Here is a 14,916-nt window from a genome sequence, read left to right on the forward strand (position 1 = left end):
CTGTACGGCAAATTCACGCGGGTACCAATGCATGCACGTCTCTGCCCCTGTATGCCTAATAAGGTAGAATCTGTCACTCACATCCTTCTATTTTGCGAATTTTATAGCGAAGAACGAGCTCAACTCATTTTGCCGCTTTTATCAAAATTTATACCCCTACAACATTATTTGGAATCCTCCCCCGAAATTATACGAAAATACCTTCTGGAAGATTCCTCAAGCTCAATATCATATGAGGTGGCCAAATTTTGCACTTTAGCAATCAGGAAGCGTAAATTTCTTTTGTTGAGTGGCACACTGCGAAGTTCCCTTGTGTAATCTTTCTTCTTCTTCTTCTTCTTGATGTTGTTGTTGATTTCTTTTTGTTTGGTCTTGTGGTGTTTGGTGTCGCTGGCTTTTGTCGCGATAAAACTTGGTCTGGTTCACAGGAAGAGAGCCCAGAAGTCACATATTCAGTCACCAGATATTGCGCTGCCATGATAGATATTTGACGAATAATGATCTGTGTTACAATTCAATCCTAAACTGAAGGCCCATATTATTAGATCCGCACTTCTGAAGCCCAACCCATATAGCCGTGTTAACTGATCTTTTAATCTTTTAATCTTTCTTATAAATTTTTAGACCCATTGTCTATCCTTAATTAAGTACTCTATGTATATGTTTAAATCTACGTTTGGTTTTAGCTCCTATTTATTTAATAATTATTCGCCTGGATTCATACTGTTATACTATCTATGTATATGTTTTGTTTATGCTGGTCTATGACCGTAATAAAGTACTTGACTTGACTTGATTATCCATTGGATCTTTCCTCCCCTGTGCACCATGGTAGTGTTATGGTAAGGCACAGGCAGTATGGTCTAGGGTCAGAAAGCCTTGTTCCTAGGGTTGTGAATATGACTTTATTACCCTTATAGTATGCGTCTATCAGGTAGAGAGGAAAGCTTGATCCATACACTCTTTTGGCTTCGGCTGGTGGGAAAGGTCACAGTTCCTTCCCCTCTGGCTTCCTCTCTGACCATGTGGAATCCAGGAGATCAGGCGCTGGCCAAAAGCCTAGGTCTCAGAAGGACCCTAGACCAGCCCAACCTGCCCCCTACATACTGCTGGGCCTGGGTGGTCATGTTTGGTTATGGTGGCCAGATAGCTGAGAAATCCTTCGTTCTCAGTCTCTCCCTTCTTCTTGGACCATCTAATGGGGAGAACCAGCTGCTAGCTCCCTCTTTGGCCATGCCATTCCCCTTGTGATTCTCCTCTCTGCTCATCCCTCCACCTTCTTTTGCCCTCTGAATGATGGGCTCTTCTATGGCATCAGGAGGTGTTGGCAAGGGAGAGGAGCCCTCTGAACTCCCACAGTGTGATGAGAGTCTCCATTGTAGGGAGTAAAACTGAATAGAGGATTGCCAGCATGCCACTGCAGCGATAGTTCAATAGGATCAATTTGCTCATTTATTTTCCATAGTGAAGCCTCTGGTGAATGCTTTGGGCTGGCAAAGTGCCCTGTGGGTTGCAGTCTCAAAAATTTGTTTCTTATCTCCCCTCCCCAATGTAAAGAGCCACCTCTGAAACCTAGGGAGACTTCAGAAATTGCCTCTTCCAATACAACTCTTTAGTTCATCGCTAGAGTTTTATTAACCAAGGAAGAAGCTTGCAGCGCAGCCCTATTTGTGTTTACTCAGAAGTAAGTCCCACCGTGCCCAATGACCCTTGCTTCTTAGTAGGTATGTTTAGGATTGCAACCTTATGGATATTATTAAAGACTTAAATCAATGCAATTTGTCTTTCTGGATATTATCGTTAGAATATTATATAGAAATAGAGAACCTTTATAATCACAATCTTAAATTAGGTTTATACAATTAGAGCTAATGGAACATAACAGACAAATAGTGAAAAGGGCTCTGTCTTCCAATTTTATGAACTCCTCTTACTAATCTAAAACAGCCTTATATAATGAAGGAGCAATAAAAAAGAATAGATTCATGAATTCAGAATTGCAGACAAAAAAGCCCTTTCTCTTTCTCATGGACTAGACAAGTGGAAATGGTTTGCAAGGAACAGAGAGACTGTATTTGCAGATCCTAGTATGGTCACATGGGATATATATATATTTAATCTTATGACTGTATGGCAGAATTTCAGGGTTGAGATTGTTTTTACAGCTGAAAAGGAACTGCACAACACAATACTTTTGGCACCCTGCCCAGATCTTTCATCTATCTGTCTGTCTGTTGCAAAATTTTTAGTTTTCTTCCTATATCCTCTAAGAGTTAAAAAAAAAGAAAAAAAAAGCCATGAATAAAACCAAACGACAAGCAAAAAAAAAAAAAAAAAAACAATTGAGGAAATAATTGACTTATTTAAGGGAATGTTCTCTAAAATGCAACAAAAGGAGCTTTGAATTCTAAAGATCTTGGGCCAAATTCTCGTGAACTGTAAACCAGAGCTTTAACATAAACACATACATTATTTTAAATTTTAAATATGTCTGTGAGTTCTCAGCTCAGGAGTAGACAGGATCATAGCACAAAACCTAGTGCGCTCTCTCTCACTCTGTGTGTGTGTGTGTGTGTGTGTGAGAGAGAGAGAGAGAGAGAGAGAGAGAAAAAAAAAAATTGTATTGCACATACAATATGTACTGCTTCTAAAGCCACAGTTTCTTAATTGTTGGGTTTTCCTTATAGCAAGAAATGAGCAAGTTATTTCTCTTGACTTAGCATTTTTGACTGTGATTGCCATGCAGGCATCCTGGCCATGTTCACTTCCTGGTGTGAGGTCATATTAGATCAGTACTTCTGGAGGTAGGAGACCGCTGTGGGGAAAAACAATCTCCACAGAGTATGTGGTTAAAGGCAGCAAAATACTAGGAAATGAGCCACTTCATCTCCTCCATTTTCTCCACAAGGAACAGGAAAGTCAACATGGGGCCCATATGCCATGTCTGGCCTGCCAAGATTCTTTCTCCTCCCAATTCTTCTTAGAACAAATGGCCTGCTAGAGAGTTGCCACATGGCGTCAGGGCAGGAGTGCATGATCTCAGGGTGAGGTGGAAGACTGCAGGGAAGGGGAACCCGTGGTCCTCCAGATGTTAAGCACAGTTCCCATCATCCCTTGCCATTGGCCAGGCTGGCTGGGGCTGCTGGGAGGTGGAGTTTTGTTAAGTTGTGGGTGAACATATCAGACGACACAGTGATTCTTCAACAGCTCTTGTTTATTCAGAGGCCAGAACAGAACTGAACTGAAGGACTCAGTCAGCCTGCTTATATAGAGCTCCAGTACCACGTTACTGTAACAACTTTCTAAAACTATCCAATCACTGAATGTCACTTTCAATCCTTCATTTGCGTAACTATCTACAGTATCCCCCTGCTGGCCCAGGGTGAGAACTTCAGTACATAACACGTTTGAATGAACCACAAGTTCCTCACCCCTGCCTTAGTTAATTGTAAATAGTTCAAGGGCTTTATATATGCCCACCCCTGCCCCAGAATGCTGCTGTTTCCACCCAGTGCCAATCTGCCTTCTGCCAGCCCCTGACATAGAGAGAGGCCACTGCTGGTTTGTGCTCCAGCTGATGACCTCCGTTTGCTGGTGTTGCAATAAAATGGGACTGGGCCGCTGGATATTCTCTTGAGTGTGTATAACTGCAGAGACAGCTTGAATTAATAATGTACGACAGTTGGATTCCAGCTTCAAGATAGCTTTGCCTGAACAGGCTCAGCGGTAGGGCCGTAGAGTAGCAGAATTATTAGCACAGCTAAAAATGCTGGATATGGAAAATCATGAATATATGAGATAGGGTTGTGGGCTTCCCCCACCTTCCCACATTTTTGTTTTTGTTTTTTTTTTAATAATAATTTTTATTGATTTTACAACATAAACAAAAAACAAACAAACATAATGCGACTTCCCCAAACCTCCCCTTCACTGCATCCAAATTTCAAAATTTTTAGCAATTCTTCATCCCATTTTTATATTTAATTCTCTTTAAAAAGAGTTTCTGCTTTATAAATTTCGATTTATAGCTGTAATTCTTTGTGTCCAATCCCCTGACATCTTAACATTCCGAAATTTTACAACAATTTTTAAGATAGATTTTAAATTTTTTCCAGTCCTCCTCCACTGTCTCTTTCCTCTGGTCACGGATTCTGCCGGTCATCTCTGCCAGTCCCATAAATTCAGTCACCTTGGTCTGCCATTCTTCCAGAGTAGGTAATTCTTTAGTCTTCCAATACTTCGCCAAAAGGATTCTTGCTGCTGTTGTTGCGTACATAAAAAAGGTCCTATCTTTCTTTGGTACCAATTGGCCGACCATGCCCAGGAGAAAAGCCTCCGGTTTCTTTACAAATGTCCACTTAAGGATTTTCTTAATTTCATTATAGATCATTTCCCAGTAGGCCTTAATCTTTGGGCAGGTCCACCAAAGGTGATAAAAGGTTCCTTCACATTCATTACACTTCCAGCAATTGTTATTGGGCAAATGATATATCTTTGCAAGCTTGACTGGGGTCATGTACCACCTATAGATCATTTTCATTAAGTTCTCTTTCAGGGCACTACATGCCGTAAATTTAATACCTGTGGTCCATAACTGCTCCCAGTCAGCAAACATAATATCATGGCCGATATCTTGTGCCCACTTAATCATGGCTGATTTAACCGTTTCATCTTGTGTGTTCCATTTTAGCAGCAGATTATACATTCTAGACAAATTCTTAGTATTGGGTTCTAGCAATTCTGTTTCTAACTTTGACCTCTCCTTCTGAAATCCTAGTTTTCTGTCCTGCTTAAAAGTTTCATTAATCTGGTAGTAATGTAACCAATCTCGGACTTTAGGTTTCAATTTCTCAAAACTCTGTAATTTCAACTTTTCACCATCATATTCTATAATTTCACAATATTTTGGCCACTCTGTATCCATGTTCAGTCTTTTTACCGCCTTGGCTTCCATTGGTGACAACCACCTGGGGGTTTTACTTTCAAGCAAATCTTTATATCGATTCCATACATTATACAATGCTTTCCTAACAATATGGTTTTTAAAATTTCTATGTACCTTTACCTTGTCATACCATAAATATGCATGCCAACCAAAACTATTATCATAACCTTCCAGGTCCAGAATGTCTGTATTCTCAAGAAGTAGCCATGGTTTCAGCCAGCAAAAAGCCGCTGCTTCATAATAAAGTTTTAAGTCCGGCAGGGCAAAGCCCCCTCTATCCTTTGCGTCAGTCAAAATCTTAAATTTAATTCTGGGTTTTTTGCCCTGCCAGACAAATTTAGATATATCTTTCTGCCACTTCTTGAAACAGTCCATCTTATCTAAAATTTGCAATGTCTGGAACAAAAACAACAATCTCGGCAATACATTCATCTTAATTACAGCAATTCGGCCTAACAAGGAAAGTCTCAATCTTGACCATATATCGAAATCTTTCTTCACTTCAGCCCAGCATTTCTCATAGTTATCTTTAAATAGGTTCACATTCTTAGATGTTAAATTCACCCCCAGATATTTTACCTTTTTAGTAATTTCCAAACCAGTTTCTCTTTGAAAACTATCTTTTTCCCCCACCGTAAGATTTTTTTCCAACACCTTTGTCTTGTGTTTATTCAATTTAAAACCTGCTACCTGACCAAATATTTCAATAAGTTCCAGAACTCTTTTTGTGCTAGTTTCTGGCTGTTGTAATGTCAAAACTAAGTCATCTGCAAATGCTCTTAGCTTATAATGTTTAGTTCCGACCTGTATACCTTTAACCAGCTGGTCTCTTCTAATCATATTAAGGAAAACCTCCAGTACCGATATAAACAATAGAGGGGAAATTGGGCATCCCTGTCGTGTCCCTTTCTCTATTGGAATTTCATCCATAACCATACCATTTACAATAAGTTTAGCCTTTTGCTCAGAATAAATTGCACTTATACCATTTTCAAAGTTCTTGCCTACCCCCATTCCTTGGAGATTCCTCTTCATAAAGCTCCAACAAATATTGTCAAAGGCTTTCTCTGCATCCACAAAAATCAAAACAGCTTTTCTATTTATATCAGTTTCCAAAAGTTCTAGAATATCTATAATATTCCTCACATTGTCTGACAATTGCCTGCCTGGTAGAAAGCCTGTTTGGTCCCTGTGAATCTCCTCTAACAAAACTTTTTTGAATCTTTTTGCTAGAATGTCTGCAAAAATTTTATAATCCACATTCAAAAATGATATAGGGCGGTAATTCTTAACTTGATGTTTCTCAGTTTCTGTCTTTGGTATAAGTGAGATGAATGCCACCTTCCCACATTTTTGCTTGGCATAGAGGCTAGGAAAATATTCCGCAGCCAATATTTTATTCTGATTGGGAGGTTGCCGTTATTCAAGAATTTGCCATTTCTGAGTTAAAGAAAATGAGAGCAAACAAGTTTGGTTAAGGGCAAGCAAGTTGAAACGTAAACCAGATAAGATGGAGGTGGTATTGCTGATCTGAATGGAGGGAAGCAACCTGTTTTGGATGGGAGGGCAACCCCCTATAGAATCCCATTTGTTACTTTGTGTTTTTTGTTATAATGTTGTATATATAGATATTCCTTTTTAAAAATTGTTTTATTGTGTGTTATGTGAATCACTTGGGGATTTTGAATATTAACAGTATAGAAATATTATATAATATTATATAAGAAGACTGAAACTAAACAAGGTTAATATAGAGGTGTGAAAACAGATTTCTGATGCAGAATTTCAAGAAAGAAATGTGAGCATTTAATACTTACTGCAATTAATATATCCTAATTTTCAAGACTAATGAGTCTAGCCTAATTACATATAGCCACAGAAAAGCATATATATATATATATATATATATATATATATATATATATATATATATATAAACTATCTTGGTTGCAATCCTGCATACACCAATCAGATTTCTGTCCTACCTGTGTGCTGGATTTCACCTATAATGATGAGGACTTTGTGGAATTTATTGTTAGGACTCTCTTTCTGCAGTGTCTCTCTGCTCAAGATAAAGCATAATAATGGGCTTTACTTTAAATCTCGCTGACATTAAATAGTAAACAGGCTAAACAGAGGTTTAAAGTTAGAGCCAGGCTTAAGCACTTGGTATAATATATTATAGGAACTAAGAACTAAACATTAGAAGTGACAGTGTGGGAAAGAAAGTATTAGCAAGACGATCTAGATAGTAAAGCACAGCTTCTGGCAGCATGGCCTGCTAACCATTCCTTACCACTTTGAGAGAATAAATATGCCTTTCAGTAAATTATTGCAGGGAAAGGGTTCATTACTGGGTGTCAAGAGCCTAAGAAACAAGCCATTTAAGAAGGCAGGAGAAGGCAGGCAGCAAAAAGGTACCTTTCAATAACTAGGCAATTTTTTGCAGCACGAATGGATTTTCTGTGCACTAAATTAGAAATGCCAGTAAAAATGGAGCCTCTGATTAACACCCAAATGAATTCATTGGCAGCCACACTTGTTAGCATGAATGTTCTGTGCCTTTGAGTGATGGCTTAAAGCAATCTTCTTCATGCTATTATCAGTAAGTTATCTCCCTCAGACGTGTATTAGTCGCACTTAATATGATCCTCACCTGGTCTGTAAATTTATGCAATCAGATTTTACCTTGTTTGTTTTTTGCACACTTGCTTACACTTGGCAGTTTGTGTGCAGAGCACGCAACCAGGTGTCTAACTGCCTTAAGCATCAGCCTTGCACAACCACATCTCTGCGTCCAAACATATCCAAAACATGCAGAATAAGGAATGTACTTGTTGTGGAGGTTTGCAGATACATTAAGAACAGGAGGTCTTCCCCTCTGTGCTACCTATTCAAACTATCTATCTTGTTTTCTTGGTCAGAAAATAACAGCTGCTCCTCTGTCAGCTTGCTGGGGTAAGGTATTGTTCTTTTACCTGGAGAAAGCCCCTGTGGTCTTGGAAATTTTATTGGGAAGGAGCTGTCCAACAGATGGGGCCATACTCTTCAGTGTTGCAGAAAGAAGAGTCATTAACTATGAAAATGGTAGTGATTCCCTTCCGGTCAGAAGTCTGAAACTTTATACTGAGGAAATCTCATGTACTTTGCTGCGAGCTCCTTGGAAGAAGGGTGTGATACAAATGCAACTAAAAAATAATACAGTGGTACCTCGGGTTACATATGCTTCAGGTTACAGACTCCGCTAACCCAGAAATAGTACCTCGGGTTAAGAACTTTGCTTCAGGATGGGAACAGAAATTGTGCTCTGGCGGCGCAGCAGCAGCGGGAGGCCCCATTAGCTAAAGTGGTGCTTCAGGTTAAGAACAGTTTCAGGTTAAGTACAGACCTCTGGAACGAATTAAGTACTTAACCCGAGGTACCACTGTACTGCCCTTTTGCTTTCCAAGATGTAGGAAAGAAAAGGCTGTGTAATGCTCTACCACTTTGTTACACTAGCCAAAGGGCAATCTCTGTATGTTGGGATTACTGGTGCTATAATTGTGAGGAATTGTGTGTACCATACTGACATGGTATTCAGCCAAGATGGAAATTTCCCAAGACCTAGAACTTCTAGAAAGCGAATTGTAGTGTGTGATGTTTTCTCCACTGATTGCATCATGTTTGCAAAACAACATCCTAAACAACATTCTTCCACCTAATACTTTGAACTTGAAGTAGTGTATAAGGTAAAGGTAAAGGGACCCCTGACCATTAGGTCCAGTCGTGACCGATTCTGGGGTTGCGGTGCTCATCTCGCTTTATTGGCCGAGGGAGCCAGTACAGCTTCCGGGTCATGTGGCCAGCATGACTAAGCCGCTTCTGGTGAACCAGAGCAGCGCACAGAAATGCTGTTTACCTTCCCTCTGGAGCGGTACCTATTTATCTACTTGCACTTTGACATGCTTTCGAACTGCTAGGTTGGCAGGAGCAGGGACCGAGCAACGGGAGCTCACCCTGTCACAGGGATTCGAACAGCCGACCTTCTGATCAGCAAGTTCCAGGCTCTGTGGTTTAACCCACAGCACCACCCGTGTCCCTCCAGAAGTAGTGTATACTTAATGTTTAAACCCAGTCAGTAACAAGTCAAATGTATGTAAGGGGAAATGATTTTTAAAAAAAGAAAAAAGAAAAGAAAAAACCCAACATTGGTATGGTAGAAATGCATCTAACTCTTTTCTCTCCTCCCACCCTGTTTGTGTAGGACAACCTACCCATCCCAAAGGAAGTCAATCGCAAAAAGAACGATATGGTGGAAGCTCCGCTCCTGGCACCAGCAAATCGCTATGGACACCATTTCACCAAAATTAATTACCTCTCCTCTTTTTAATCATAACTCCTCATTTGTATTAAATATGATGTATGGGTGTTGATGAGGTCATCATGGTGTCATATATCGGGAATTGTTTCTGTGTAAATCATACGAAGAAAATTACGGGACTCTGAGCCTTTCTATAGAGAATTACAGTGGGGGGAAATACGTATCATGAAACCGGTTTATAACCATTCTGACTCAAGTCAAAGCTCTCAGAATTTCACACTGTGAATCCAAGTTTACAAACTTTACAGGTGGGCCTTCAGGCCTGGTTCTACCACAACAATGTCTTCCACTACTCAAAACTCAACAGACTGCATGCAACTGGTAACTTTGCTGCCTCTTCATTTCCATGATTCCGAACTGCTTCTTGCAGAGGCTGAGAGTCCCCCTTTTATTTCATTTTAGATGTAACAAGCCTAGTAGTTTATTTTCATCGATTGTCTGTATATCTCTATATTTTATCCATGTACTCTTTTGATGTATAGAAGTAGTATGAAACTCATGGTTTCCTTGTGGTAAGTGACTGAGATGCTGCCACGGGATTTGAGACACTGATGAATGGTGCTATTTTGGACTTTAAACGTGCTCCTTGGCAAGGTAGCTCTGATGGAGTTATTTTTAATTTCCATGTTCTAAGAAGGTGTTGGTACTTCGTTCTCGTTCTTTAGACTGGACTGACTTGTTTCCTTGTGTCTTCAGTGTGGCTTTCTTATTCAGTGTTGTAGGGTGAGTAATTACTATTACAGTAAGTGCGGAACCGATTCCCACCTGGGTGTGCTCACAAACTTGAAATGGTAAGTGGGAGCAATCACAAAACTGTAATTTACTACGAGTTCCTTTCTGCCATCCTGCTTATATCATTTGGATAAAGAATAGCAATAATTTTCATACGGTCTTTAGGGGTCTTCTTAATGTATTTTGTCTTTTTTATTTCTTAGGAAGGCTTTTTTTTTTAAAAAAGGGAGGGTTAGCATGTTTTTACATGTCCTCTTAAAATCAACAAGAATTGGCTGGTTTCTCCCCCTCCCCCCCAAAACATAATTGTTCCTTTAAATGTATAAAATGACAAACTCTTAAAAAAGCAATGAATAGAATTCCACAGTCTTTCCAATGTGTGGGTTTTACATTTTTGTTCTTGCTCCCAGGGTATTAGGAAACAAAATACAATACAAAATTGTACCATCTCCTCATGGAATGTTGTTGTGTTAGACACAGTCTGGAAGCCCACCTTGATTTTTTTATATAACTCTGTCTTTCAGCTCTTCCTTTGACTGGGCAGGTTTTGACCTGAACTGTTTAGCTTCTGACTGTTAAATACCAATGCATGCACTGCAATTCTTAGTTTTCTTTCCACTTCCTCCTCCTCCTCTTCCTCCTCCTTCCCTATTCTCGTGCGCTTTCTTTCTAGTAGACTAGATAGCGTCAATTGTGCTGTATATACATATAGCAAGAATCAGTATTCAGCAGTTGTGGCATTTATGTATAGTTGCAGTTGTGTACTGCTGAAAATGTACGCTTTTGTAACAGTGTGATCTTTAATAATGCACTACAAGTACCCAATGTATTTTAGCTCTTTTAGTAGGATTTGTTCAATAAATATGCAAGCTCTAAGAGTAACTATAACATCCGTCGTCTCTTTTTCTTTTTCTTTTCCTTCTTCTTCTTATCCTGTGTGGACTATTGAAGTGGGTTACGAGAATGAATGCCGAAAAACAAATAATAAAAACAGCACCCACCAAATCCACTGACATTAATCGACAGAATTCCTGAAACTGAAAGCTTTTTGGAAATTGCAGTAGGTGCTATATAGGCTTTTCAAAATGTAAGCAAGGAGGTACTCTGGGAGAAACATCCCAAAGTCCTGGGGTCATCAGAAGTCCCTGCTTCTGCACCTACAATTCAAATTTCCTGAACTGATAAAAACGAGAGGTATTGTCTTGTTCGAATAATACAATAGAGCTGGCGGATGGACTGCTACAAGGAAAGGTGGTCTCTTAGGATATGGGAGCTTGACGAATGTGTGCAACTAGGATCCTACAACTTGTCCCTGGATCTCAGCACAAAAGTGTGACTGCATATTTTAGTCCTTTTTGAAAATGTTTCCAAGATTTATATCCCAGTTAAAAAATAAATTAAATGCAATCACCCCAATCCAAGCATGGTAAATATTTTGCAACCGTGACACCAACTAGACTTCCCAGTGTGCAAAGCATGCCTCCTGTGTTGGATTCTTTCATTCATCCCCCATGCTATGTTCGCCATTCCCCTTGCTGGATTTGCACATGCAGTAAACAGCTGGTAGGTACCGCTAGCAGTGGCAGCATTGTGTATGCCTGTTTAGGGATGCAGAGAGTGAATCGTTCAGATTACAGATAACTGGAGCCAATGGCTATCTTCACCGAGCAAAAGATTTGTACCCAGTTGTGCAAAACACTTCAGATGATCTATTTACATAAGTTTTTGTAGTCTAAAAGGGAAGTTCTGCACGTGTTCAGGATGAAAAAGGAGAGAAATGTTGGCTGAACAGTGTAAAACGAATTAACAGGACATACATTCCCATGTCGGCCCATCAGATTCCTAGAAGCAATCTGCCATTCGTGACTTTTGAGTAGATAAAGTACAGTGGTGCCCCTCAAGACGAACGCCTCGCAAGACGGAAAACCCGCTAGACGAAAGGGTTTTCCATTTTGGAGGTGCTTCGCAAAACGAATTTCTCTATGGGGTTGCTTCGCAAGATGAAAAAATCTTGCGAGTTCCCGCGGTTTTTTTCCGCTTCCCCCCCTTTCCTAAGCGCTAAGCCGCTTATCAGCTGTTCCGCTGATAAGCCGCTTAACAGCTGATTGCTAAAAGCCGCTAGACCGCTAATAGCGCTAATCCGCTAAGCTGTCAATGGGCTTGCTTCGCAAGACGAAAAAACCGCTAGACGAAGAGAATCGCGGAACGGATTCTTTTCGTCTTGCAAGGCACCACTGTAGTTACTTTGACTTTTGCATAAGCAATTATTTTAACATTTGCTGCTCCGGCAAATAAGTGCACTCAGGGAACAGGCTGACTACTGGGACGGTGAAATGTCACATATATGCTGGTATTAAGAATAGGGAAACAATTCACATTTAAAGGCGAACTTAACCAAATTTGCATTTTCTGAAACAATATGCAGACAGAAATGCAGCTACATATTGAAATTTACACTTTCCCAAATTTTGCAACACAGTTCTCCAGCTGAGTAACGTTTACAAAAATGGAAGAGTCCCAAGAATCTATTGGTCTCTGCAGGCAGATCATCTTAACTGGTTTCCAATCCCTGTGGAGGCGTTATGGTCTCCATGCTTCTAAACCCCACCATGTTGTGATTTCTCCATGGCATCTCTCCTACCATCACCTTACCTGGCAGAGAACACCAGACTGAACATATGACCCTTCACATTTATAGGACCACAGGCATTCTTGGCCAGCTCCATGCTTGTTAACGGTAGTTACACTTGGTAAGGAGGTCTTGGCATGAATGTTGAAGACCTCCTCCACCCCCGGAAAGAAAAGCTTGGGGATTCTCAACATCAGGTCCAAGACCATCTCTCAGGAGTAGTCACTGGGGTGGTTTAAATATGAACCAGAATCCTCCTTCAATCCCATGTGTGTGATACCAGGGGCCAATGCTTTAAATGTGAGCTCTGCTAGAAAGGAAATGGGGGAGAGGGTGGGGAAATGGAACCCACACTTTCCCAACCATTGAGGGCTAATGTTGAACCAAGAACCCAAGTTAAACATAACCAAAGCAGGCTAATACCACCTGTCTCTACCCAGGTGCCGATTATGTAACCCCAGGTCAGTCCTCAGGATAACCAACTAGGTGGCAGATACTTTATTATGGACCAGCCTGGCATTTAGTAACAACACTCTAGACTAAAAGCTTCATTGACATTGCATCCTTGGCTGCAAGCAGGACCAGAAGGGGGACCGGGGGGGGGGGAATCTCATAGCTTTCAGTTGACCTGTCAGATTCTCAGTGCCTGGGCTTCCTCTGCCCTTTACAACAGTAATCAGCCCCCCCCCCCCCGGTGTCCCACCACCAAGGCTTATAGCAGTACCTGACAACAACAACAACATCAATAAGAAGTAGCTACAAAAATGGCGTGAAAGAATAAAATCGCAATTAGGGGTATTTCCACCCAACCTCCTGCTCAAAGCAGGATGATTCATCCATCATCCAATCTTAATACTTTTAGTCTTCTGTTTCACTTGCCCTACCCCAAAATTCAGTTCTTGCCTACATCCCTTTATTTGGGCTTGAAATGAGAACTTGGCTCAAACAGGGTTTACAATAATTGCCCCAAAGCACAGCATCTCCAGGGACACACATTGCCTCTTACCCCTCATAACTATAGACCTGAGTAGGTGAGAGTCAAGTCCGCATATCAACATATTCTTCGTTCAAGAATACATCCTGTATGCCAAAAATGTCCCTTCAGTTGTTGCTGGACTCCAAATCCCATTAGCCCTGGGCAGTGGCGTAGCGTGGAGAGCACAGAGGCAGTTGCCCCAGGTGCAAAATAGGGGTGCAAAATTTCGACACCTGCTGCTGCCTCAATACAGCTGCATGCTACCGTCACGGGGCTCCGCTGAAAACATCTTCTCCAAGTGAACCAGGAAGCAACCTCTCCGGACAATAGAATGACTCTTCTTTTCTTATCTCTGCGGCTGTGATCTCCTGGGTGACATGGACGCCGCTAGGCAGTTTAATGCGCATGCAAACTCCATCCATTTTCCTCCCCCCCACACTCCCTAGGCTTGACCCCGGGCACTGACAATCCATGCTACGCCACCAGCCCTGCACAGCATGGCCAATGGTCATGGATAGTTGTAGACCAACAACATCAGGAGAGCCAAAAATCCCTCTCACCCGCTTTACGTTGTTTTTGTAAAACTACCTTAATCTATATCACATATGCTCAAAGGATATCAAAACCTATTAATGAAAAATGCTGCATTCCAAAGAATGGGCTCTTATGTTAGCCAGGATCTTCAAGAGGCTGAGCAGTTCGCAAATAAACACATGCTGACTTCTCATTTCAGAGCATCAGGATTATATGATGCAAAAGAATATCCCTGTTTATGATGTAAGACAATCTTGAGGTCCCCTTGCACTTGTCTCTTGATATCTCAAAACCTTCTTCTCTGTGTGTACTACTAGTAACCTCAGAGCGTTCCCCTTAAGTCATTTCAAAGCTGTTTAAGAAATTATGCATTTACAGAGAGTCTGATTTTTCCATGAATACATCAGGGGGTGGCTGGTTTTCCCCTTCCAGTTGCAGCCCCGTGTGCCACATCAAATGCTGGTTTGGAGATCTAAAGAAGTGTTATTAAGGGGGCTGCAACAGGAGGGGGCTGAAAAGTCCCATTACACGTTAAACCTCCGTGTGTGCCATATTCCTAATCTCTGTGTAAATGTCATTTTTATTCTACATGAGTAGCAAAAACGGCTGACAAAAACGGAGGAAATGTGGCAAAAATGGCAGTACGAACATTTGTTGGATGCTAGGGCAAGTTCTACGTACTTAAGCTGTGCACACACCTTTCAGATTTTCTAGTATAATCACAATAATAGGCACATAGT

At 40.9% G+C, this 14,916-nt stretch overlaps 2 long non-coding RNA genes across 2 annotated transcripts; one reads left to right on the top strand and one right to left on the bottom strand.

Annotated features, from left to right (window-relative positions):
• Positions 1–1,290: 1,290 nt before the first annotated feature.
• Positions 1,291–6,404, bottom strand: LOC309352260. Its single transcript, XR_014161206.1, has 2 exons — positions 6,287–6,404; positions 1,291–3,821 (listed from the first exon to the last, which is right to left on the bottom strand). It is a non-coding gene; the product is annotated as an uncharacterized lncRNA (long non-coding RNA).
• On the top strand, positions 3,692–6,831 carry LOC309352242. Its single transcript, XR_014161183.1, has 2 exons — positions 3,692–3,806; positions 6,276–6,831. It is a non-coding gene; the product is annotated as an uncharacterized lncRNA (long non-coding RNA).
• Positions 6,832–14,916: the final 8,085 nt, after the last annotated feature.

The sequence above is a fragment of the Podarcis erhardii genome (genome assembly GCF_964252035.2).
Source record: "Podarcis erhardii genome assembly, chromosome: 11".
NCBI lineage: Eukaryota > Metazoa > Chordata > Lepidosauria > Squamata > Lacertidae > Podarcis > Podarcis erhardii.